We start from the raw sequence: 27,642 nt of genomic DNA on the forward strand, positions 1-27,642 counted from the left end.
TCTCTGTGCGATATAGAAAATGACTATCGTGATATTCGAGTATATGTTCTCACGCAGTTTCTTTTAGCTGCAGGCATTTCTCACTCTTTCTTGTCTCTGCTTCTCACAGAGAAGTAAAACAAGCGCACCTTCTTACATACATCACGTACTGTCACGCGTGCAACGTCACACGCGATTGCGGAGCACGGAAGTAGCGGCATGGTAACATTAGCTGTTGTGCTAGCGGTGCGGTGCGAGTGGTAATACGAGAGAGAGAAGGTGCGAATCTGGTAACCAATGAAGGAATGATAATGAATTCCCGAGAAAAACAGCAAAGGGTCCATAGTCCGGCGGTGGTTTGGCTTCAAGCGGGAATATGTTGAACAATTATGCGGCAAAAGCGTTGCTACAAAAAGCAGTTGCTGTCAGGGTTATTTGGTGACGAACCCCAAGATGCAGAGGAGGGAGGCATTTTGCATGAAAACATAGTTTAATTTAAAATACTACAACTAGAACAAACAAAGGGCACGCACGTGGGCGGATATAACAAACTAAGAGCTATGAACAAACAAATCGGAAGCAGGGAACAAAAAACAGTAAGCTACAAAACATCTACCAAATATAGCTTACCGCTACTCTGCATTCACACGATCAGTAGGAATGACAAGTAGAAAATGACATCGACACGACAAGAGCAACATATGGCAACGACAAGTCCGAATGACAATACAATGATTCAGCACTGACTGGAGGAACAAAGCAGGTAAAATAGGAGCTGGCCGATTGACATCAGGTGCGACCAGATGCCAATCAGCCGCAGCTGAATGAAAACAGGACACAGGGAGACAAACAGGAAGCTGAACCGAAATAAGAGCACTAGACAAGAACTAAGGACAGGAAATACTAAACACAGAGGAAACAGACAAATACAGAGGAAAAAACTAAAACATAGACAAACTGTCAGGGGAAAGCCTGACAGTTGCACTACTAATGTAGCATACTTTGAAAAGTCACACACTTGAGAATGAAGTGTGCTTGAAACTCTGCATGTCAACATCTCCGGCCGGTGCCACACCAACAAAATGCCGAAGTAACTATTTCCATATCAACACCGTATAAAAAAATGATCAACAACAGAAGGAGACCTCTGTAGTAACCTACCACATAGCGAAGGACGTATACTATTTGATTTCCTATCATGCAGCTCATTTTTATTTGACAGTTATTGAAATATCTTGTGTGACATCATGCACAAAAGTTCACTTGGTCTGTTTTTAACTATTGTAGTGGCGTTCTGTACAAAAAGTGCCCTTTAATTTAGTGTTGTTTTGATATGTCATCTTTGTGACATCATGCACAAAAGTGCACTAATAGCTTGTTTTAAAATGTCTTTGACAATTTGCACTTGACATGAATGTTTGTGCCACTGCTTAATAACTTTTTTGATAAATACTGTTTTGGTCAATTGACTTAGTTGTGGTTTCCCTCTCTGCATGAAAATTTGAAATGAGCATATATTAATGCAGTATGAACAAGAATGTTTTATTGTAGACACATAGACTCATCATACTAGTGTTATTATATGCATCAAGTGTTAATTCAAAGCCAAGGCAAAACATTGAGATATATATCGTGCATCGTGACATGGCCTAAGAATATCGAGATATTAATAAAAGGCCATATCGCCCAGCCCTAGTTGGGACAGGTGTGTCAGTCTCCAAATGATTTCATTTTCAAGCATGATCTGGCACCTGCCCAAAGTGCCAAAACCACCAGTAACTGGTGTACTGACCATGGCATTACTGTCCGCGATTGGCCTGCCAACTCCCCTGACCTGGACCCGATAGAGAATCTGTGGGGTGTTTTGAAGAAGAAGCTGAAAGACACCAGACCCAATAATGCAAATGAGCTAAAGGCCGCGAGTGAAGCATCCTGGGCATCCATAACACCTCAGCAATGCCACAGGCCGATTGCCTCCATGCCACGCCGCATTGATGCAGTAATCCATGCGAAAGGATTCCTAACCAAGTATTTAGTGCATTAATTGACATTTTCAAAAGTTTGATTTTGTTTTGCTGTTATAAATCTTTTTTTTTACTTGGTCTGAGGAAATATTCAAATTTTTTGAGATAGGATTTTTGAGTTTTCTTAAGCTGTATGCCATAATCAGCAATATTACAATAATAAAAGGCATGCAATATTTCAGTTGATGTGTAGTGCATCCAGAATTTATGACATTTCCATGTTTTTAGTTTCATTACAGAAAATAAAGGACTTTATCACAATATTCCAAATTTTTGAGACAGTGCTGTATATTCTACATTTAAGTGCAGTCAAGGAACATATGCATTATACAGTCTGATGGCTGTCGGTATGAAGGACCTCCTGTGTCGGTCCGTGTTACACTTTTGGAGTCTGAGCCTTCCACTGAACGTGCTCATTCTCTCCGCAAGGTCCGAGTGTAGTGGGTGGGAGGTATTGTCCATAATGGCAAGGAGTTTTGCTAGACTTCTTCTCTGCCAGAGAGTCTAGCTGTGGTTAGAAAATAGTGACAGAGAATAGAACAAAGATGGACATTTCAACCCTTAACTCAACAATGAGTAGATGAGTGTTATGTGTGAATATATGTGTAAATAAATGAACACGGAAATTCATGTATTTCTTTTATATATATATATGTATGTATGTATGTATGTATGTATATGTATGTGTATATATATATTTATGTGTATGTATATATATATATGTATATGTGTATATGTATGTATATATATATATATGTGTATATATATATATATATATATATATATGTATGTATGTATGTATGTATGTATGTATGTATGTATGTATGTATGTATGTATGTATGTATGTATGTATGTATGTATGTATGTATGTATGTATGTATGTATGTGTGGGGAAAAATCACAAGACTTCTTCATCTCTACAGAACTGTTTCATGAGGGGTTCCCTCAATCGTCAGGAGATTCTAGATTTCCATTCCGAAATCGGAGGTCTCAAGGTTAGCAAGTATGATAGCCGCGGGTTGCTCACTCCCAGTCTAAACCTAAAAATCATGGATTTCGGTACTTGCAGCCATCTTAGAAGTGAGCTCACAGTTTCCATGTAACATGTTTATAGTTAATCCTAACATTTATGCGAATTTCAGCTATCTTGCAGTTAAGCTACCTGCTCCCACGTTAGCCAGTTCACTTTTTCGATAGCATTACAGCAAATTTAGTACGTGTAAGTATACAAACATAGGTATGTTTCCTTTCATATTTAGCATTCTACATTCAGTTGACTTTTCAGCATGGTACTACCAGCATTCAGGACAGCTTCAGCTGTTCAACATTGAAACCACTCCTACATTCATTGTATGTTTCACCTGCATTTCTGTTAAGCTTTTAATATACACGCATTTTCCGTCCCTGGTTAGAAAATGTATTTTTGAATGACTACATAAACTATTTTTTATGGTACAAACCTGCAGATTGTTTTTTTTAAATATTTTCAGTAAGAAGAGGGGCATCATTATGCAGGACAAGCGGTTCTGTATAGAAAATTGAGGAATAGACAATTACCGACTAGGCCGCGATTTTGAAACCGTCCACTAACACCACGCATGTGTTACTATTATGAATATATGTTTATTTTACTCTCATGTTGTTTTTATGGAAGGTGGGACTGGAGTAAGGAAACCATCATACTGACAGCCATGTTGCTGTGGCCTGCGTGGAGTTTGATTTTGTTGCTGTTTCCAGTGGACGCTGCAGATAAGGGTGATGACGTGCGAGCAGGTAACGATGACACAACTCTCAACGATATATAAACTGTAATTGTGTGTGAATGCTGAAATATATATAATATTTTTATTTATATATATATACAAACCCCGTTTTCATATGAGTTAGGAACATGTTAGATGTAAATATAAACGGAATACAATGATTAGCTAATCCTTTTCAACCCATATTAAATTGATTGCACTACAAAGACAAGATATTTGATGTTCAAACTCGAAAACTTATTTTTTTTGTGCAAATAATAATTAACTTAGAATTTCATGGCTGCAACACGTGCCAAAGTAGTTGGGAAAGGGCATGTTCACCACTGTGTTACATCACCTTTTCTTTGAACAACACTCAATAAACGTTTGAGAACTGAGGAAACTAATTGTTGAAGCTTTGAAAGTGGAATTCTTTCCCATTCTTTTTTTTATGTCGAGTTGCAGTCTGTCAACAGTCCGGGGTCTCCGTTGTCATATTTTACGCTTCATAATGCGCCACACATTTTCAATGGGTGACAGGTCTGGACTGCAGGCAGGCCAGGAGAGTACCCACACTCTTTTTTTACGAAGCCACGCTGTTGTAACACGTGCTGAATGTGGCTTGGCATTGTCTTGCTGAAAGAAGCAGGGGCGTCCATGAAAAATACGGTGCTTAGATGGCAGCATATGTTAATCCAAAACCTGTATGTACCTTTCAGCATTAATGGTGCCTTCACAGATGTGTAAGTTACCCATGCTTTGGGCACTAATGCACCCCCATACCATCACAGATGCTGGCTTTTGAACTTTGCCTCGATAACAGTCTGGATGGTTCGCTTCCCCTTTGGTCCGGATGACACGATGTCGAATAGTTCCCCAAAAAATCTGAAATGTGGACTCGTGAGACTACAGAACACTTTTCCACTTTGCATCAGTCCATCTTAGATGATCTCGGGCCCAGAGAAGCCGGCGGCGTTTCTGGATGTTGTTGATAAATGGCTTTTGCTTCGCATAGTAGAGCTTTAACTTGCACTTACAGATGTAGTGACGAACTGTATTAAGTGACAGTGGTTTTCTGAAGTGTTCCTGAGCCCATGTGGTGACATCATTTAGAGATTGATGTCGGTTTTTGATACAGTGCCATCTGAGGGATCAAAGTTCACGGTCATTCAATGTTGGTTTCCGGCCATGCCGCTTACGTGGAGTGATTTCTCCAGCTTCTCTGAACCATTTGATGATTTTATGGACCGTAGATGTTGACATCCCTAAATTTCTTGCAATTGGACTTTAAGAAACGTTGTTCTTAAACTGTTTGACTATTTGCTCACGCAGTTGTGGACAGAGGGTTGTACCTCGCCCCATCCTTTCTTGTGAAAGACTGAGCATTTTTTGGGAAGCTGTTTTTATACCCAATCAGCCTACACACCTGTGGGATGTTCCAAAATAAGTGTTTGATGAGTATTCCTCAACTTGATCAGTACTTGTTGCCACCTTTCCCAACTTCTTTCTCACGTGTTGCTGGCATCAAATTCTAAAGTTAATGATTATATGCAAAAAAAAAATTGTTTATCAGTTTGTACGTCAAATATGTTGTCTTTGTAGCACATTCAACTGAATATTAGTTGAAAATGATTTGCAAATCATTGTATTCCGTTTATGTTTACATCTAACACAATTTCCCAACTCATATGGAAACTGGAATTGTACGTTTATATACCATATATACGTATAATTTACATAATATATGTACAGTATATGATATATACTGTTATATTATATAATATAATCTCTGTACTATGATATAGACATAATATAATATAATATATCAGTATATATATATACTGCACATATATTATGTAAATATTACGTATATATGTTATATACTCGTATATATATTATATTATATTATATTATATTTTATATCGCTATATTTAGTCTATTTATACCTGCATTGTCCTTTCCATCTTTACACTTTTCATCAATGTAAATGAGCTACTGTGTGGAACAATTTCCCTTGTGGATGATTTAAGTTTGTCTAAGTCTAAGTCCATGTCTAAAATGCAGTTTAAAAAAAAAATTAAAAAAAAAAAATTCAAATTTCCATGAATTCCACATTTTTTGGGGAGAATTTTTCCCATGGGCAGTACGGTGGAACATGGGTTAGTGCGTCTGCCTAACAATACGAAGGTCCTGAGTAGTCCCGAATTCAATCATGGGCTCAAGATCTTTCTGTGTGGAGTTTGCATGTTCTCCCCGTGACTGCGTTGGGTTCCCTCCGGGTACTCCGGCTTCCTCCCAACTCCAAAAACATGCACCTGGGGATAAGTTGATTGGCAACACTAAATTGGTCCTAATGTGTGAATGTTGACTGTCTATCTGTGTTGGCCCTGTGATGAGGTGGCGACTTGTCCAGGGTGTACGACGCCTTCCGCCCGATTGCAGCTGAGATATGTTCCAGCGCCTCCTGCGACCCTGAAGGGAATAAGCGTTAGTAAATGGATGGATGGACGGAATTTTTCCCATTTAAAATGATTCAAATGATTCAAACAATACAATCATAAACACATTCCACTCATCTTGGACATTTAAATTAATAATTTTGGGCCGTTCCAAAAAATCCTGTCTGTACTGGTATTCACACTTTTTCAGGTTACTATTTCTATGAAAACATTTCACTTATTCCATACATTCATTCCTCAATCAATCAATCAAAGTTTGTTTTGTTTAGCCCTTAATCATACCTGCCTTAAAGTGCTCGCAAACTCTCAATGAAGTCCCTTGATCTAAATGCACATCGGGGCAAAAAAAAAACAACTACAAAAGAACAAAGTAGGAAAAAGAAGAAACTAGGTCCCGATACCAATATTTTGGTACTTTGATACTTTTCAAAATAAAGGGGACCACAAACAAAGTTCCTGTTTGGCTTTATCTTAATAAAAACTCTTACAATACATTAAACATATGGGTCTCAAAGAACAATTTTAGAAGATTTAAAGTAAAAAAATAAAATACTTTTCTTGTTGCACTCAAAGAACAATTTACAATTTTTATATAATACATATATAATCTAACACAGGGGTCGGCAACCCAAAAAACAATTTCGTCTGGAGCCGCAAAGAGTTAAAAGCCTTGTGTAAGTGTTATAATGAATTCAACACATAACACGTCTCAGAGAGTTAGATAACTCCTGGAAATTACTGGCTTAAAACCGCCAAATCTATAGATGTGTGTACCCAAGTCAAAGGAAAGGGCAGGCTGTCTTCTTCTGATAGATTTATTACAATCTTTGCAAGCTGGGTAATGTTTGCTGTGGTCTGGAACAACATGGCACACAATGAGAAATGCAGCCAATATTACATACAGATAAATACATATGCCGATAGATACAGATAATGCAAATACATACAGACATGCAAATATAAATTAAATACACAGAGGACATAAGTAAAGGAAATTAAATGAACTCAAACATACCTATAAACAAGGCATAATGATGCAATATGTACATACAGCTATTTTAAAAAGCATGTTAGCATGGATTATTAGCACTCCACGCAAGTCAATAACATCAACGAAGCTCACCTTTGTGCATTCACACACAGCATAAAATGTTTGGTGGACAAAACGAGACAAAAAAAGAATGGCATTAAACACTGGCAGCGATGGAGAAAGTTGTACACCTAAACCAACTATGGTGAGTTCAAGGACCGCCATAATTAGTGGGACAAAACAGCCCTGTCTTTTCTAACAATTAGGAAGGTTTATGTTATGTTTGTCCTCCTTCAGAAACATTATTAAACCAACAAATATATTTCTCCCCCCATTTCTTTCCATTTTTGAAAAAGCTCCATGAGGGAGCCGCTAGGGCGGTGCTAAAGAGCAGCATGCAGCTTGAGACCCGCGGGTTGCTGACCCCCAATCTAGGATTAGGTTGGAGTAGAATAAAAAAACTTTGCTGACATTAATTTAAATGCTTCATGATTTACGGTTGCCACCCTTGGTCAGTGATTTTAGACAAAAACAAAACTATAGCTGAAAGTACAAAGATAAGTAGAGATGTCCGATAATATAAATATCGGAAATTATCGGTATCTGTTTCAAAAAGGAAAATTTATGACTTTTTAAAATGCCGCTCTGTACACGGACGTAGGGAGAAGTACAGAGCGCCAATAAACCTTAAAGGCTCTTCCTTTGCATGCCGGCCCAATCACATAATATCTACGGCTTTTCACACACACACAAGTGAATGCAAGGCATACTTGGTCAACAGCCATACAGGTCACACTGAGGGTGGCCGTACAAATAACTTTAACACTGTTACAAATATGCACCACACCGTGAACCCACACCAAACAAGAATGAAACACATTTTGGAAGAACATCCGCACCGTAACACAACATAAACACAACAGAACACATATCCAGAATATATATCATCCCCCTCACCTCCTAGCTACCTTAAAACAGAACCCCTCCAACCCCGCCCACCTCAACCTGCTCATGCTCTCTCAAGGAGAGCATGTCCCCAATTCCAAGCTGCTGTTTTGAGGCATCTTAAAAAATAATGCACTTTGTGACTTCAGTAATAAATATGGCAGTGCCATGTTGGCATTTTTTCCTATAACTTGAGTTGATTTATTTGGGAAAACATTGTTACATTGTTTAATGCATCCAGCGGGGCATCACAACAAAATTAGGCATAAAAATGTGTTAATTCCATGATGTGTATATATCGGTATCGGTATCGGTAATTAAGAGATGGACAATATCGGAATATCGGCTATCGGCAAAAAAGCCATTATCGGACAGCCCTACAGATAAGACATCTAGCAGGTACAACACACATTGTTAAAGATACAACACAAATTCCAGGAATTTGCTACAAAATTCAGTCATTTCACTTACATTAGTTTACGCTATGTGGGCGTTTTGGGCTCCCGCTAATATTTGGCATCCAGCAAGCAGCTGTGTGCGTGTCTACGTTTCTATATGTGCACAGCAGGAGAGCTAGTTAACTAAAGTACCTTTAAACCTATTGTGCAGGTCTGGATTATTGTTATTTAAATGTTTATTGTTATTTAAGTGCTTGGTCAAAGCACAAGCACTTCCTTGTTTATAGCGTCACCGTGATCGATAGTTTTTGTAGCCCAAATATTATCTATTAACCAATAGAATTGCCTTTATTTGCCAGTTTTCCTCTCCTCAGTTTCTGCTTTTGCACTCAACCAAACACAAAAACACACTTCTGCCTTGGAAATGTTGTATGTATGAGTAATATGTAAGTGTAAGTAAGTAACACTATAATTATTTGCTTAAAATGACAAATGTTATGCGACTTGTCCAGGGCGTACACCGCCTTCTGCCCGTGTGCGGCTGGGATAGGCTCCAGCGGTAGAAAATGGATGGATGGATGGACAAACGCGGTGTTTAAGACTGAAATATTGTTCAATAAATAACTCTTATTACACATGTCCAGCTTGTGTGCTATTGTGTGCTTAGCTGTTGAGTAGCAACTTGTAGCCCAAAACTTACCATGTTTACCTTTTTGTAAACGATTTGACTAAAAAACAAGAAAATATTTACCTTGTGTGTTTATTGGAAGACATTTAGATGTACACTCTGCTTGCATCAGAGATTTTAAAAGGAAATCGAAACAATCTATTTGTTTTTTAAAATCGGACCATCTGATATAAATTGTGGATTGGGACAACCCTATTTTTCAGTATTGTAATGGTTCTTAGTTGTTGTGTCATTTCCCCCACACATTTACCAACCCGTTTAAATCATTCCAGCATCAAAACATTCAGGCTAACAAATTTCCACATCCCAAAAAGTGCCGCTTTTCCTGTAGTTTCACATTTTCCGTACAGTTTTTACAAACCCCCAAAACCAGTGAAGTTGGCACGTTGTATAAATCGTAAATAAAAACAGACTACAATTATTTGCAAATCCTTTTCAACCTATAACCATTTGAATAGACTGCGAGGACAAGATACTTCACGTTTGAACTGGAAAACATATTTTTTTTTTGCAAATATTAGCTTATTTGGAATTTGATGCTTTCAACATGTTTCAAAAAAGCTGGTACAGGTGGCAAAAAAAGACTGCGAAAGTTGAGGAATGCTCATCAAACACTTTTTTAGAACATCCAACAGGTGAACAGGCTAATTGGGAACATGTGGGTGCCATGATTAGGTATAAAAGCAGCTTCCATGAAATGCTCAGTCATTCACAAACAAGGATGGGGCGAGGGTCACCACTTTGAGAACAAATGCGTGAGCAAATTGTCGAACAGTTTAAGAACAACATTTCTCAACCAGCTATTAGAAGCAATTTAGAGATTTCACCATCTATGGTTTGTAATACCATCAAAAGGTTCAGAGAATCTGGAGAAATCACTGCCCGTAAGCGATGATATTACGGACCTTCGATCCGTCAGGCGGTACTGCATCATAAAGAGATATCAGTGTGTAAAGGATATCACCACATGGGCTCAGGAACACTTCAGAAAACCACTGTCAGTAACCACAGTTCGTTGCTACATCTGTAAGTGCAAGTTAAAACTCTACAATGCAAAGCGAAAGTCATTTATCAACAACACCCAGAAACGCTGCCAGCTTCACTGGGCCCCGAACTCGTCTATGATGGACTGGTGCCACATTTCAAATTGTTTTTGGAGACTGTGGACGTTGTGTCATCTGGAACAAACAGGAAAAGAACCATCCGGATTGTTCCAGGCGTAAAGTTCAAAAGCCAGCATCTGTGATGGTATGGGGGTGTATTAGTGTCCAAGGCTTGGGTAACTTACACATATCTCCCGTCCAAAGGCAAAACCCAGTAACTCACTTCTAGCTGATTTTGAGAAAACAAAGGAAAACCAATCCATCTTGATGCTGTCTTACAAAGATCTACAACGTCATCAAACGTATAGATGTTTTCTTGAGCTTTCATTTTTTTTGCCGATTGAGCCATGGGTTGAATCTGCTCTCATGAACGTGTGCCCTTTCTCCAGATATTTTATCACAATCTCGGGTGGGCCCCATTCTGCGTTTGCACATTGGGCAAGAGGCGTGTACAGCGTCCAGTTTTTATTTTGACCTGCCCAAAAGAGTATGCAAGGGGAAGAATCAAGAACAATACATTTACTGAAGGTGCTTGCAACGTCCTGGGCCAATCTTCCAAATATCCCCTCGTGCCATAATATCACATAATCAGGTTGACCGTCGGCCCCCATTCCTGCAAATGTCTCATTAAAGACAATAAGGCGACTGACAAAGAAGCTCCGATTGGTCCCTTGAGATACTAGGTTTGTCTGTTGTATCTACGCGGTTATGTGGTAGTTGCTAGGTCCTGCCATGCGCGTAACAGCTTACTTACGGAACAAATTACGATATCGCATACGCTAATGTAAAGCATATCACCTAGGAACTCCAAAATTATTATCAGCTCAGTTTTGACCAAAATTGAGTTACTGGGTTTTGCCTTTGGACGGGAGATCTGTGAAGGCAGTCACACGCAATGATGACACAAATGACCTGCTGCAGTTTACATGGAATTTAAAAGCCTACTGAAATTTGATTTTCTTATTTAAACGGGAATAGCAGGTCCATTCTATGTGTCATACTTGATCATTTCGCGATATTGCCATCATTTTGCTGAAAGGATTTAGTAGAGAACATCCAGGATAAAGTTCGCAACTTTCGGTGTTAAGAGAAATGCCCTGCCTCTACAGGAAGTCGCAGACGATGACGTCACAAATGTGGGGGCTCCTCACATATTCACATTGTTTTTAATGGGAGCCTCCAACAAAAACAGCTATTCGGACCGAGAAAACGACAATTTCCCCATTAATTTGAGCGAGGATGAAAGATTTGTGTTTGAGGATATTGATAGCGACGGACTAGAAAAAAAAAAAAGATTGAATAAAATAAGGTTAAAAAAAAAAACGCGATTGCATTGGGACGGATTCCAATGTTTTTAGAGACATTTACTAGGATAATTCTGGGAAATCCCTCATATTTCTATTGTGTTGCTAGTGTTTTAGCGAGTTAAATAGTACCTGATAGTCGGAAGGGTGTCTCCACGGGGGTCTTGACGCGCAGTGTCTCAGGGGAGTCGACGGCAGCTATGGACAGCACAAGCTCAGCTTTTCTCCAGTAAGAACTGACTTTTTAACCACAATTTTCTCACCGAAACCTGCTGGTTGACATTTGGTAGGGATCCATGTTGGCTTGACCGCGCTCTGATCCATAGGAAAGTTTCACTTCTGGGAATTTTAAACAAGGAATCACCGTGTGTTTGTGTGGCTAAAGGCTAAAGCTTCCCAACTCCATCTTTCTACTTTGACTTCTCCAATGTTAATTGAACAAAGATTCAGCAACACAGATCTCCAAAACACTGTGTAATTATGCCGTTAAAGCAGACGACTTTTAGCTGTGTGTGTGTGCAGCGCTCGTATTTCCTTAAAACCCGTGACATCTTGCGTACACGTCATCATTACACGACGTTTTCAAGATGAAACTCCCGGGAAATTTAAAATTGTAATTTAGTAAACTAAAAAGGCCGTATTGGCATGTGTTGCAATGTTAATATTTCATCATTGATATATAAACTATCAGACTGCGTGGTGGGTAGTAGTGGGTTTCAGTAGGCCTTCAAGTGATACAACATGTGTCTTGACACTACCTTTTGAAAATTGAACAAGTACATTTGACGTATAAAACACATTTTCTGATTCCTGTGCATGCGCGTGTGTGTTTGTCAGGTTGCAGCACGGCAGTGAATGACTTGGTTTATATCGTCGATGGCTCGTGGAGCGTCGGCTTTGCTGATTTCGAAACAGCCAAGCAATGGCTTATCAACATCACCAGCCAGTTTGACATCAGCTCCCACTATACTCAGGTATAAGATTAAAGCTGTGCAATGGGGTGGCGCTATTCATTTGTGTGTGGCGACAACAGAGCACCATTTGTGTATTTTTTCTGTGCGCTACAGGTGGCAGTGATCCAGTACAGTGACAACCCTCGACTGGAGATCCCTCTGGGAAAACAACAAAGTGCTGCAGACCTCATCCGGGCCATAAAAGGCATCACTTACATGGGAGGAAACACACAGGTAGCTACTACAAATATCCATAGAATCGATACCAGGAGCGGTATCGGTTTTGGACTTATACTAGTGCAATGAGCTTTATATTTATCTGTTCTGTTGTACATGTTGTTATATCGTTAAAATGGTATTATCTTTCATTTGCCCAAGTAATTGATATAATAAACGGGAGTAAGAGATGAATTGTTAGGTGTGTCCCAATACAACCTTTTCACTTCCGATACAAAACCGACATTGCAGCCTTTACTATTGGCCGATACTGATATCAATCCAATACGATGTCCTTAGTGTGTGAATGTTGTCTGTCTATCTGTGTTGGGCCTGCCATGAGGTGGCGACTTGTCCAGGGTGTACCTGCCTTCCGCCAGAATGCAGCTGAGATAGGCTCCAGCACCCACCCGCGACCCCGAAAGGGACAAGCGGTAGGAAATGGATGGATGGACAGGGTTTCCAACACATTCCTTTATTTGTGGCAGCCCGCCACAAAATAATTACGGCCGCCACAGATAAAAATAAAAAAATAAATATATATATATATATTTTTTTCCGGCTTTTGACTCGCTCGACCACTCATAAAAGCAATGGGACTCTGTCTGTGAATGGAGCTTGTAGTTACCTATTATATAAATATGTAAATATTATATAAATATGTATATAAATATGTACATTAAGTGTTGTAATTATGTTCCAACTCCGCGTTCTTCTTGGTCATCGCCTTACCACACCACCACAAATAGATGCCTGACCTGTGGGAAACACTGATGGATGGATGATATCAGCCCGAATAATACATACTTTTTACTTATTTTATTGTGCAAATTTTTGAAAAAACTTCAATGAAGAGAAATATTGTTTCGATTATGCGTGCCCTGCATGGTGGATAAGGTCAGTCCGGAAACTATTTAGTTGTATTTTGTTTTCTTACACTATCGTCTGCAAGCACGCATTCATTTCAATTTGTGCGACGTGTTTGGCCGTTGTCAGGAAGAAGTCTTTGCCATTAATTTGGATGTGCAGGTCTTGTCTTTTGCTGTGTCCTACAAAGTGGTTATACTTATTACAGACAAGTTGTTTGATTGTAATGTGCATCTTAGTTGTACTGTAGTTTTCATTATCAATTTTGGAGGTGTTGAAATTGCCAAGTAAAATTGCTAATGCTATTGCAAATGTATATGGCAATTTATATGGCCAAAATAAATTAGTGTTGCACTCGCACATTTCTTTTTTGTTTGGAATGTCACAGAGAAGTCTGTAATGTATTTGATGTAAGTTATATTAAGGTATGTTATTCTGTATGTTCATTTTTTACAGTGATAAGCTAGCAGGAAGAGTTGTATCAGAGTTGTAGTGTTTGTATGTTGTACTTATTATTGCGATTATTATTATTGTTATTTGAAAGGAGAATGTGAGTGTGAATGTTGTCTGTCTATCTGTGTTGGCCCTGCGATGAGGTGGCGACTTGTCCAGGGTGTACCCCGCCTTCCGCCCGATTGTAGCTGAGATAGGCGCCAGCGCCCCCCGCGACCCCGAAAGGGAATAAGCGGTAGAAAATGGATGGATGGATGGATGAAAGGAGACTAATTATTGATTATCTTTATAAAGTGTATAAGTGGAACTGGATAAGTTTTGACGTCTTTTCAACATGCAAATGGCAAACTAATTTGGCTCCATGGTGGTTGTTTGCTTTTGTTGATATTCAATATGATCTTTGTTTATTATTGTTCATTTAGCTATCAATTTTGTATGATCAAATTAAATATAATTTTTTCTTTAGGTTAAAATTTATATATATATATATATATATATATATATATATATATATATATATATATATATATATATATATATATACATATATACATATATACAGTGGGGCAAAAAAGTATTTGGTCAGCCACCGATTGTGCAAGTTCTCCCACTTAAAATGATGACAGAGGTCTGTAATTTTCTTCATAGGTACACTTCAACTGTGAGAGACAGAATGTGAAAAAAAAATCCAGGAATTCACATGTTAGGAATTTTTAAGAATTTCTTTGTAAATTATAGTGTAAAATAAGTATTTGTTCAACCATTCAAAGCTCTCACTGATGGAAGGAGGTTTTGGCTCAAAATCTCACGATACTTGGCCCCATTCATTCTTTCCTTAACACGGATAAATCGTCCTGTCCCCTTAGCAGAAAAACAGCCCCAAAGCATGATGTTTCCACCCCCATGCTTCACAGTAGGTAGGTGTGCTTGGGATGCAACTCAGTATTCTTCTTCCTCAAAACACAACGAGTTGAGTTTATACCAAAATGGATACATGGATGATACAGCAGAGGATTGGGAGATTGTCATGTGGTCAGATGATACCAAAATAGAACTTTTTGGTGTAAGCTCAACTCGTTGGGTTTGGAGGAAGAAGAATACTGAGTTGCATCCCAAGAACACCTTACCTACTGTGAAGCATGGGGGTGGAAACATCATGCTTTGGGGCTGTTTTTCTACTTAGGGTACAGGACGATTGATCCGTGTTAAGGAAAGAATGAATGGGGCCATGTATCGTGAGATTTTGAGCCAAAACCTCCTTCCATCAGTGAGAGCTTTGAATGGTTGACCAAATATTCATTTTCCACCATAAATTATGAATACCATTCATCCATCCATTTTCTACCGCTTATTCCCTTTTGGGATCGCGGGGGGCGCTGGCGCCTATCTCAGCTACAATCGGGTACATTCTTTAAAATTCCTACAATCTGAATTCCTGGATTTTTTTTCACATTCTGTCTCCCACAGTTGAAATGTACCTATGATGAAAATTACAGACCTCTGTCATCATTTTAAGTGGGATAACTTGCACAATCGGTGGCTGACTAAATACTTTTTTGCCCCACTGTGTGTATATAAATATATATATACAGTATATATATATTTTTTTGTACGTTATGTTTTTATTGTCTTTATTGTAATTTATAATCATGATTAACAAATTAAAGTCAATCAACGATATTGAAACGTGAAATAAAACATATCAGCATCAGTATCGAAACTACAATCCTGGTTTGAAAAAACATTATACAGAATACAGATTGATACCAACATTTGCAGTATTACCTCCTTAGGCTTTCATAGTCCAGATCAAGCCTCATGTTTTATGAATACAATATGAGAGTGAAAAAAAATTGCATTAATTTTATTTTGAGTCATTTTGTGGAGGAAAATGCCCAAAAATATACAACATCCAGTTTTCATAAATATTTATTGCTGTGCCAACCTTGACCTAATTTCCTTTTTGTGTTACTACATGAGTACTTAACAGCGTACTTATATACAATATTTAGGCAATCTGGAAGGTTTCTGCTGTGGGAGTGTTTTTTGCCACTGTAATTGCTTGCTTCTGTGACAGTGAAGTCTTAAAGCTGCTTTAAAACGTTGTTCTGCAGACGGGGAGAGCCATCAGGTTTGCTGTGGACCACGTTTTCTCCACCTCCCAACGAGCCAACCCAGTCAAGAACCGCATTGCCGTGGTGGTCACAGATGGCAAATCCCAGGATGACATAGTAAAAACTCACACAATTTACAACATTTTGGGGACATCTGTTTTTTGGGTCAAATTTCAGAAATAAAATCAAAATGTATTATACACTTGTAGGGCGAGGGCCGCCAACAAATATCTGTTTCTCAGCTCTCCCTTCCAAAAGCAGAACCTAGTAACTCACTTCTAGAGATACCCTTGAGATACTAGGTTTTTCTGTTGTATCTACGCGGTTATGTGGTAGTTGCTAGGTCCTGCCATGCGCGTAATAGCTTACTTACGGAACTAATTACAATATTGCATACACTAATGTAAAGCATATCACCTAGTAACTCCAAAATTATTATCAGCTCAGTTTTGACCAAAATTTAGTTACTGGGTTTTGCCTTTGGACAGGAGAGCTGTGGTCTGTATGGGCCGCAGCGTTACTCAGTTGTAATACACTTTTCCACCACTTGTGGCAGTAATGACAATATCAAAGTAACAGAAGAAGTCTGGAACTAAAGTAATAGAGAAGTTTCTTAAGTACAGAAATTATGACTAAAGTGGTGAACCTGTATTATCATTTGCCCTTAAATTTTAGTTTAGTTTATTATACATATTTATTATTATTATTAGTCGTTAAATTGAAATCAGATTATTTTAGCAATCCGTAATTTTATGTAGATTTTTTCATCAGTTTTTAATTATTCCATTCTTATGCAGTTTATTTGATTGTTATTTATTTTTGCAATCAGCCTGACCTAAGCCTTGATAATAAACTTTTTGATTAACACATAGTTTATTATCATTTGTTAAACTGCAAGTAGGTTGGATATATTTATTTAATATGATTAAAAGCAGTGTTAATATTTGAGATGGCACGGGCTCCTCAGTAGTGTAAAAGTTAGGCCTTGAGGTTTAAAATGTTACAACCCCTGTTTTAGAAGAATTTAACTCAGACTCCTCTAAACTTTTAAATGTACATGTCCAACTGCAAAAACAGAAAATATTCAAACTAAGTTTAGTGGCCACTTAGTGCCGATCAAATTTGTGGTTTTGGTGTTGTGTGTAATGGTACAGTGGAGAAGGAGACGGCCCTGAGACATGGGCGTTGCTTAGCCTTAGGCGTGTAGAAGAATATGACGTGTAAAACTAACCAAAATATGTGGTGTGCGACAATGTGCTGTAATTAACTGGAAAGTGTTACCGGCAAGTGTTGAAGGTGCGTGTTGCGAAAGAAGTGGAAGTTCAGAAAGGGCTATTCAGGCTCGGAAGTCCGTGGGCAGGCGAGAAGTTGAGATCCGGCTAGGCAGCAAGAAGTCCAGGAGGAATCCGGGGAGACGAGACGCTCAGCTTGAATCCAGGGAATAGAGAGAAGCTGCGGAACGACGAACAAGAACAATACACAATGAGCACAAAGAAGGGGAAACACGGAGAGCAACTAGGCACATGGAAGATGTGCGGGCTGACTGTACGAATACAAGTAGCTACGTTCTGGCACTGGAACGCAGGACGCGCTGGTCTAAATAATGTGCGGCGTCCTCATCAGTGTCAGGTGCGTTGATTGCAGAGTGAGCGCAGGAGTGGAACACCTGTGGGCCTGTCCAGAGGAGCGCACTGAAGACTGAGCGGCGGCGGGTGCTTGGGCCGTAACATCTTGATGTGAAAATGTGAAAAATAAGATGAAAACCATCTATTCATCCATCTTCCGCTTTTCTGAAGTTGGGTAGCTGGGGCTGTAGGCTAAGCTGAAAAGCCCAGATTTCCTTCTCTCGAGCTACTTCGTCCAGCTCTTCCCGGGGATCCCGAGGCTTTCCCAGGTCAGCTAGGAGACATTGTCTCTCCCCCGTGTCCTTCCCTGTGGTCTCCTTCCAATCAGATGTGCCCCAAACAGTGAGATGTTTCAATCAATCAATCAATCAATGTTTACTTATATACCCTAAATCACTAGTGTCTCAAAGGGCTGCACAAACCACTACGACATCCTCGGTAGGCCCACATAAGGGCAAGGAAAACTCACACCCAGTGGGACGTCGGTGACAATGATGACTATGAGAACCTTGGAGAGGACGAAAGCAATGGATGTCGAGCGGGTCTAACATGATACTGTGAAAGTTCAATCCATAATGGATCCAACACAGCCGCGAGAGTCCAGTCCAAAGCGGATCCAACACAGCAGCGAGAATCCTGTTCAAAGCGGAGCCAGCAGGAAACCATCCCAAGTGTAGGCGGATCAGCAGCGCAGGGATGTCCCAAGCCGATACACAGGCAAGCGGTCCATCCTGGGTCCCGACTCTGGACGAGCGGTTCATCCTGGGTCCCGACTCTGGACAGCCAGTACGTCATCCATGGCCACCGGATTGGACCGGACCCCCTCCACAAGGGACAGTGGGACATAGGAGAAAAAGAAAAGAAACGGCAGATCAACTGGTCTAAAAAGGGAGTCTATTTAAAGGCTAGAGTATACAAATGAGTTTTAAGGTGAGACCTGACCAGATGCCCGAACCACCTTATTTGGCTCCTCTCGATGTGGAGGAGAAGCTGCTTTACTTAGAGCTCCTTCTGAATGACAAAGCTTCTCATCCTATCTCTAAGGGAGAGTCCCATTTCGGCCGCTTGTACCCGTGATCTTGTCCTTTTGGTCATGACCCAAAGCTCACGACCATAAGTAGGAACGTAGATGGACCAGTAAATTGAGAGCTTTGCCTTCTGGCTCAGCTCGTTCTTCAAAACAACGAATCGATACTGGGTCCACTTTTCCTTCACTTGTAAACAAGACCCTGAAGTTCTTGAACCCCTCCACTTGGGGCAAGAACTCCTCCCCAACCCGGAGATGGCACACCACCCTTTTCCGGGCGAGAACCATGGACTCGGACTTGGAAGAGCTGAGTGTGGTTTGGTATTTAAAGACGATGTTTGAATACCAAACAATACTACAAAAATACAGTTTGAAACCGAACCATATGGATTTTTTTTTCCGCAGGCAATTTCATAGGGATGATATTATGATATTTTATCTAAAATACTTGTGGTTTACATAACATTTAATGTTGCTGCATTAGCAAATTTTTGCAAACATTTTTCTTTACTGGTTCTTCACCGTGTCAGCCATGTTTGTTGTTTTAGAGTTACACTTCCGTACCGACAAATATCACAAGTTTGGCCTATACGCCACATTTAAATGGCAATGGCGAAGGATTTTAATACCCAAGTGTACATGTGCGAGCCAGTCTAGAGAAGAAGGAAAAAAAAACTTCTGAACCAAGGAGATGAAAGCGTCTCAAAGGTTAGTTTATCAGCTTCCTTTTTCAACGCCTTTCGTGTCATTAGGGTTGGGTATCGAGTATAGATTGGAACCGGGACTAACTTTCCGATTCTCCCGGAATCGTTCAAAAGTTTAAATTTCGATTCCTAGTTTCGATACCCAGTCCGCCGACCCGGGAAAAAAAAATAAGTCCGCCGCCCGGAAGAAGAAGCCGCTGAACAACAACGAAGAAGCGCCCACCGCCGGAAGTGTTAGCATAGCCGAGCCTATGTAGCCAAGCGAGTCAGTCAAGCGGGCGTCGGCGGTCGAAAGTGTGGCTTTATTTTACCAAAAAAAATGAAATATCGGCGAAATGTAACACGTGCGACAGGACTGTTTCGTGCTCAGGAGAGTGCACGTTAGAGATGAGCGGATAGGCAATTATATCATCCGCATCACCAAAGTCGTCATCCACCCGCCGTCCACCCGAACAAACATTTTATCAGGACCGTACCCGCCCGCCAACAGCCCGCTGAAATACATCAGAGGTTGTCCGCCTTTACCACTCACAGAGCTATTCAAAGCTGTTTCACATAGTAATGATGACAATTGGAGCCGCTAACGTTCCCGCGCCTATCCAATAGAGTTCATCCTGATGACAAGAATATGGGCGTGCTGTGAAACCATTGCCTTTGACACCTTCAACAACATGTACGAACCGATTGTTGGTCCGGCAACATGTTGTGTGCAGCTTCCGCTATTACACGTTCAAGATTGAAAGACATACTGGGTGATACAGAGTACACTGATGGTTGTGATATAAACAACTTTAACACTTACTAATATCCGCCACGCTGTGAAGCCATACCCAACAACATTGACAAACACATTTCGGGAGAACATCCTCACAGTAACACAACATAAACGCAACACAACAAATACCCATAATCATTTGTATCCGTGACAATTCCTGAATATATTTTACACCCCCGCGCCCCCAACCCCGCCCACATTACCGACGCACGGGGGTGTGGCAGGGTTTGCTGCTAGCGGGGTGTATAAAATAGTCAGGAAGTGTCATGAATACAAAGGATTATTGGTATTTGATGTGTTGCGTTTATGCTGTGTTACTGTGAGGATGTTCTCCTGAAATGTGTTTGTCGTTCTTGATTGGTGTGGCTTCACAGCGTGGCGCATATTACTAAGAGTGTTATATCACAACCATTAGTGTACTCTGTGTCACCCAGTATGCCTTGCAGTCGTGTGTATGTTGCCGCGGAAGCCACACACAACATGATGCTGGACTGACAAGCAGATCGTACATGTTGTAGTAGGCGACAAAGCCAATGGTTTCATAGCACGCCTTAATACTTATTATCTGGGTGACTACCGGCAGTCATTCAGGAGAGTAATAACGTCTCTTATTGTCTTCTTCGCTTTATGACACGGGTCTTAAATGGCACTTTGAAGGGCAAAGGATACTAATCACAGAACCATGCATATAAAATATTTCCGGATGGTTCACCATCCGCCTGAATCTATTTAAAATCAATTTTTTCGTCATGTCAACCGCCCGACTCGCGGTTTTTTTCGCGGACTCCGCGGATGAGACCGCAAACCGCGCATCTCTAGTGCACGTCGAACATGATGAAGCACCTCCGAGTTCATGGAGTACAAATAAATGCGTGTCCCGTCTTCGACGCGCTGCGCCGACCGTCCTCCTCTGCCTCATCCTCTGGCTCCGGCTCCGACGCCCAGCCTGGCACCTCGGTGACTGCACTGCAGTCCGAACCCGATAAGTAAAACAATATATATGCAATAATGTGTTTTGCGCCAACGTTGAGGCAGCTAACAAATTAGCCCGCGTATTTTTTCATAGACTATTTACAACCTGCTAGCCAGGCTCCGCGATGTGCTAAGCGTACTCCGTTCACCGTATCGGCAATGGAGTAGATGTCTGTGCCAGAGACGGAAGAGTGCCACAGAAAGGTCACTGCACACATAGTCAAAAGACTGCATCCCTTTTCAGAGGTGGAATCGCCGACATTTAGGTTAGTTAAGCAATAACGATAGAGCTAAGCTAATTGATACTGGGCTAAACAGTAACAGCAACATTACATGTTTGTTTATGTTTGCAGGGATATGGTGAAAACTCTCAACCCAAAATACATACCACCTTCCAGGGACTACCTGGTAAACACATTGATCCCGAAATGGTGCAACAAGAATCGGAATCGAGAATCGTCAGGAATCAGAATTGAAACAAAGAATCGGAATCGGAATAATTCGAATTCAAACTATACCCAACCCTACATGTCATAAAGTTATATACATATTATAATAACACATCTATAGCCACGTATACGTGTGCTAAAGTGATTACAATGTTACTGTGTCCATGGACCCTAAAAAAATTATCCAAATATGACGTGCATTTTCATGCATCACATTTTTGATTGGAATACTTATTTATGACATGCGGAGCACATACCGTAAATGGAAGTAGAAGAAGAAGAAGCAGTGACTTCCACTGTGAACCTACTCAGTGGCCTAGTGGTTAGAGTGTCCGCCCTGAGATCGGTAGGTCGTGAGTTCAAACCCTGGCCGAGTCATACCAAAAACTATACAAATGGGACCCATGGGATGGAGATATCCGCTAATGTCAAAATGGGAAAGTACTTCGAAATAATCTCAAATTCCAAACGGCTTGTCTGGAACAAGATAGAATTGTTTTATTTACTATGGTTTGAATTCAAACAAGCACCAGCAGGTAAGATAAGTGGGTTTTGTATAAAATGATTCAGTGACGTGCAGTGAGGTTTGAGGTTGGGGAAGCACTGACCCACTAGTCAGATTTACAAACATACAATATGATGCTAAGTCACTGGCTCTCAAGTCAGATTTACAAACATACAATATGATACTAAGTCACTGACCCACTAGTCAGATTTACAAACATGACAGTACGAAGCAATGGCACCGGCTCAAAATCACAATAACACACAGTATGATGGTAGAAAAAAACTTTCAACACACTTAGCACACAATTAACACAGCAACTGCAGAGCAGACAACTTTTTAACTTGGGGAGCCGCATTTGGTGAAAACAATTTGGCCGTGCTGTATGTATGTATATATATATATATATATATATATATATATATATATATATATATATATATATATATATATATATGTATATATATATATGTATATATATGTATATATATATATATATATGTATATATGTATGTATATATGTGTATATATATATATATTTCTTGCGCACTAATTGACACAGCGGCGCGAGTGCAATGATGTCACGTTATCGATGGGAAAATGCATTTTTAGTCAATATTATATGCTTGAGCGGAAAGGAGACGCTGAGAATAAGCGGTGAAAAATTAATTAGAAAGGACATTTAAAAAAATAAGTAAAAAAAAATAAAATATTTATATATACATATATATATATATATATATATATATATATATATATATATATATATGGCTCTGTGATGAGGTGGCGACTTGTCCAGGGTGTACTCCGCCTTCCGCCTGATTGTAGCTGAGCGACCCCAAAGGGAATAAGCGAAAACGGATGGATGAAACAGTGCAAAATATTGCTCATTTGTAATGGTCTTTCGTATACTATTTGGAGAAAAAGGATATAAAAATAACTAAAAACTTGTTGAAAAATAAACAAGTGATTCAATTATAAATAAATATTTCTACACAAAGAAGTAGTCATCAACTTAAAGTGCCCTCTTTGGGGATTGCAATAGACATCCATCTGGATTCATGAACCTAAGTCTAAACATTTCGTCACAGAAAAATAAATCTTTAACATCAATATTTATGGAACATAAAAAAAATCTAGCTGTCAACACTGAATATTGCATTGTCTTTTCACAGTTTATGAACTTACATTCATATTTTGTTGAAGTATTATTCAATAAAGGATTTTTGAATTGTTGCTATTTTTAGGATATTTTAAAAAAGAATCTCATGTACCCCTTGGCATACCTTCAAGTACCCCCGGGGGTACGCGTATCCCCATTTGAGAACCACTGGGGCTTCACGGTGACAGAGGGGTTAGTGCGTCTGCCTCACAATACGAAGGTCCTGCAGTCCTGGGTTCAAATCCAGGCTCGGGATCTTTCTGTGTGGAGTTTGCATGTTCTCCCCGTGAATGCGTGGGTTCCCTCCGGGTACTCCGGCTTCCTCCCACCTCCAAAGACATGCACCTGGGGATAAGTTGATTGGCAACACTAAAAATTGGCCCTAGTGTGTGAATGTGAGTGTGAATGTTGTCTGTCTATCTGTGTTGGCCCTGCGATGAGGTGGCGACTTGTCCAGGGTGTACCCCGCCTTCCGCCCGATTGTAGCTGAGATAGGCGCCAGCGCCCCCCGTGATCCCGAAAGGGAATAAGCGGTAGAAAATGGATGGATGGATGCACTAGACAGTATATCTTACCTTTACTTGTAAATGATGTCCATTCGCATTTCCTTCTGGACGAAAATCTCAATGACTTTGCTGTTGAAGTCCTCCTTTTTGTCTTTTTCTTTGATTTTTAAAAGTCTCTCTTTCACCTATTGAGATAATTGCCACAAAATGCAAGCTCTCCCCCCCCCCCCCCCCAAAATCAGGTCTTTTATTATCTCACTATTTTCCTTTACATTGGCATTGTGGATGCTGATATTAAGTCTCATTTAGAGCCTGATCAATATATCGATATTCCAAACGTTTTAACAGAAATCTGACCTTTTTGAATGTGGGCAGATGAGCTTTCATGTTTTTCGAGGTTTCGTGGCCCGTTTTCCAAATCCATCCCATCCATCCATTTTCCAGCGCTTGTCCCTTTCGGGGTTCTGGGGGGTGCTGGAGCCTATCTCAGCTGCTTTTAGGCAGAAGGCAGTGTACACCCTGGACAAGTCGCCACCTCAGAATATCCCATTTGGGTCCAAACACGGTCAATCGTCGAGAATAAAAAACCGGGAAAGCAATAAATACGTTTTTTGTAGCATAGCCATAAAGCCATTATTTTCCAGTTTCCCAATCCTTTTGAAATGAAAACGTCATTTTCCGTCCTCGGACCACACACGTTTGACTCAAATCTGGCAGTTGTGGCGTTAATCTCCCAGTATTAATGACTTCTTGCTTTGAGTGAAAATCCAGTCTTGAAAAATTCCTTATTTTAGAAATCAAATCCTCCACTTTTAGGGCGAAAAAGCATCACAGTTTGCGGGAAGTGGAGCAGTTGTCTGTTTTCTTCTTGTTGGCAGTTCATGAACTTTTGATATATCGCCCTCTGCTGTGAGGCAGAGGTACTTGCTGCCTCAGGGCCTGCCTTCTCCCCGTGGCAACAAGCACGCGCCCCCACTCACTTTGTGTGTAGCCGAGGAGGCAGCACATGTGTCTGCCTCACTTCTCGTCTGCCGCGTTGTTTTGAACAGGAAACACGGAATTTCAGCGATTTTGACCATGAAAATTATCAACATTTCTAGAATCCACACCAAAATAACATAAAAGCATAAACCAAAAGAGAAATATTACAACTTGTTATATTTCATTACTTCGTTAGGGACAAGCATAGTAAATGGATGGATGGATGGATGGATGGTTAAGCCTTTTACTCCCCTGGTGGCAAGGTAGGGCACTGCCTCACTTGCCTCCCCTGACAGCACGTCACTGATATGATCCCTTTAAGTCAACTATTCCAGTTAATCAGTTTATGCCACATAAAAAAAACCTGTGATACAGATTAACATGTCGTGATTCCACAGCTCTGTTAGTGCTAGCCAATTCCAAGACACCCGTTAAGGTGTCAGCGCAAGGCCAGGCTCTTTACAAAAGTATTGAGGACAGTCAGTAAGCGCCATATTTCCTTAGATTTTTTTGGTTAGACCAGGGGTCGGCAACCCAAAATGTTGAAAAAACCATATTGGACCAAAAATACAAAAAAAATCAAAAAATCTTTGGAGCCGCAAAAATCTAAAAGTTTTATAATGAAAACAACAAATGATGTAAGTGTCTATATTAGCTGTATTAGTCTACTATCAAAGGCTCACGCAAATCTTTGTTGACAGAAATGTTGTATTTTGTTTTTTATTTTACACATTTTTGCAAAATTGGACATTTTTAGTAAAATGGAGGCTTTTCACAGGATGAGATAACTTCTGGAAATCACTGACTCAGAATGGCCAAAGGTATAGATGTGTGTGTCCAAGTTAAAGTAAACGGCAGGCTGTCTTTTTCTAGTGGATGTATTACAATCTTTGCAAACTGGGTAACATTTGCTGTGGTCTGGAACAACATGGCATACAAACAACTATCAATTTGTGTACTAAATACACCAGCTCGACATCCATTGCTTTCGGTCCCAAGAGGGGGGAGGAGGGGGGGGGGGGTGTCCTCTCCAAGGTTTCTCATAGTCATCATTGTCACTGGCGTTCCACTGGGTGTGAGTTTTCCTTGCCCTTATGTGGGTTCTTCCGAGGATGTCGTAGTCGTAGTGGTTTGTACAGTCCTTTGAGACATTTGTGATTTAGGGCTATATAAATAAACATTGATTGATTGAAGTAAAGGAAATTAAATGAGCTCAAATATACCTAGAAATGAGGTTTAATGATGTAATATCTACATACAGCTAGCCTAAATAGCATGTTAGTATGGATTGACTTGCAGTCATTGATTGACCAAATATGCCCGATAAGCACTCCAGCAAATCAACAACATCAACAAAGCTCACCTTTGTGCATTCACGCACAGCATGAAACATTTGTTCGACAAAATGAGACAAAGAAGTAGTGGCATAAAACATGTCTTTCTGTGGCAGCATCGGAGAAAGTTGTACATGTAAACAAACTACGATGAATGGCTGAAATTAGTAGGACCATACAGTGCTTGGCAAATACTCTCATCAGTGAAGTATCCATCCCATCCATCCATTTTCTACCGCTTATTCCCTTTGGGGTCGCGGGGGGCACTGGTGATTATCTCAGCTACAATCGGGCGGAAGGCGGGGTACACCCTGGACAAGTCGTAGGGCCGACACAGATAGACAGTATGCATAACATAAACGTTGGACTTTCTAACAATTAGGAAGGTTTGTGTCATGTTTGGTCTCCTACAAAAAACATAGTTTTCTTCATCTTTTTCCATTTTCACACACCTCTGAAAGAGTTCCAGGGAGCCACTAGGACGGCGCTAAAGAGCTGTATGCCGCTCGAGTGCTGCGGGTTGCTGACACCCGGGTTAGACCAAGCAGTGTTGTGGTGGGTTCAGTGACTCTCTCGAAACAGGAATTAAGGCTTTTACTTGGTTGGATTATTACTGTATGCTAAAACCTACTTTAGTGCTAGGGTGGCATTTTTGTAGCCGTACTCAATGAAAAAACAGACAGATTCAAGAGTGTGTGGAAACCAAGACATATTTTTGGTGGAAAATGTTGTCTTAAAACGAATCCGAATAAAACCAGGGTTTATGAAAACCAAACTATGATTGTATGATGTTTGTCAATTCCAATGTAAAAATACACGTCTTATTTCCTTAGGTGGACGACAGTATGGAGGCGCGGGCTCAGAGCATTACCGTGTTCGCAGTCGGAGTCGGAGATGAGATCGCTAACTCTGAGCTTGTTTCTATCGCCAACAAACCATCATCCCACATATGTTCTGTATGCTGAAGACTACACCACCATTGACCGCATCCGAGACTCCATGGAGCAGAAACTCTGTGAAGGTCAGAATATTTACACATTTTTCTTCATTTATTATTTGTCCAATTGTAAAACACTTTTAACGGCCGAGAAAATAAAAACGTTGTGCTTGACTTTAAGGGTGCGTTCAGAACATCATGTTTGGTCAATGAAACAAACTCTATAGTCCCTGTGCTTCGCTACTACGGTTCGTTTAATCAACTGTGAATGTCCCTTGCATATGACCTAAAACAGGCAATGGTTAGCAAAACAGAATGAAAATTGAAAATCATCCAAAAACAACAGTTATTTGAATGGAGAGTAGGTTGTTATTTTGAAAAAAGGGGTC

The 27,642-nt window shown here is 40.1% G+C and overlaps 1 pseudogene; it reads left to right on the plus strand.

Annotated features, from left to right (window-relative positions):
* The window catches only part of LOC133569663 (collagen alpha-1(XXI) chain-like), a 75,954-nt pseudogene that overhangs the window by 34,904 nt on the left and 13,408 nt on the right, over positions 1 to 27,642 (plus strand).

The sequence above is a fragment of the Nerophis ophidion genome, linkage group LG15, assembly GCF_033978795.1.
Source record: "Nerophis ophidion isolate RoL-2023_Sa linkage group LG15, RoL_Noph_v1.0, whole genome shotgun sequence".
Classification (NCBI taxonomy): domain Eukaryota; kingdom Metazoa; phylum Chordata; class Actinopteri; order Syngnathiformes; family Syngnathidae; genus Nerophis; species Nerophis ophidion.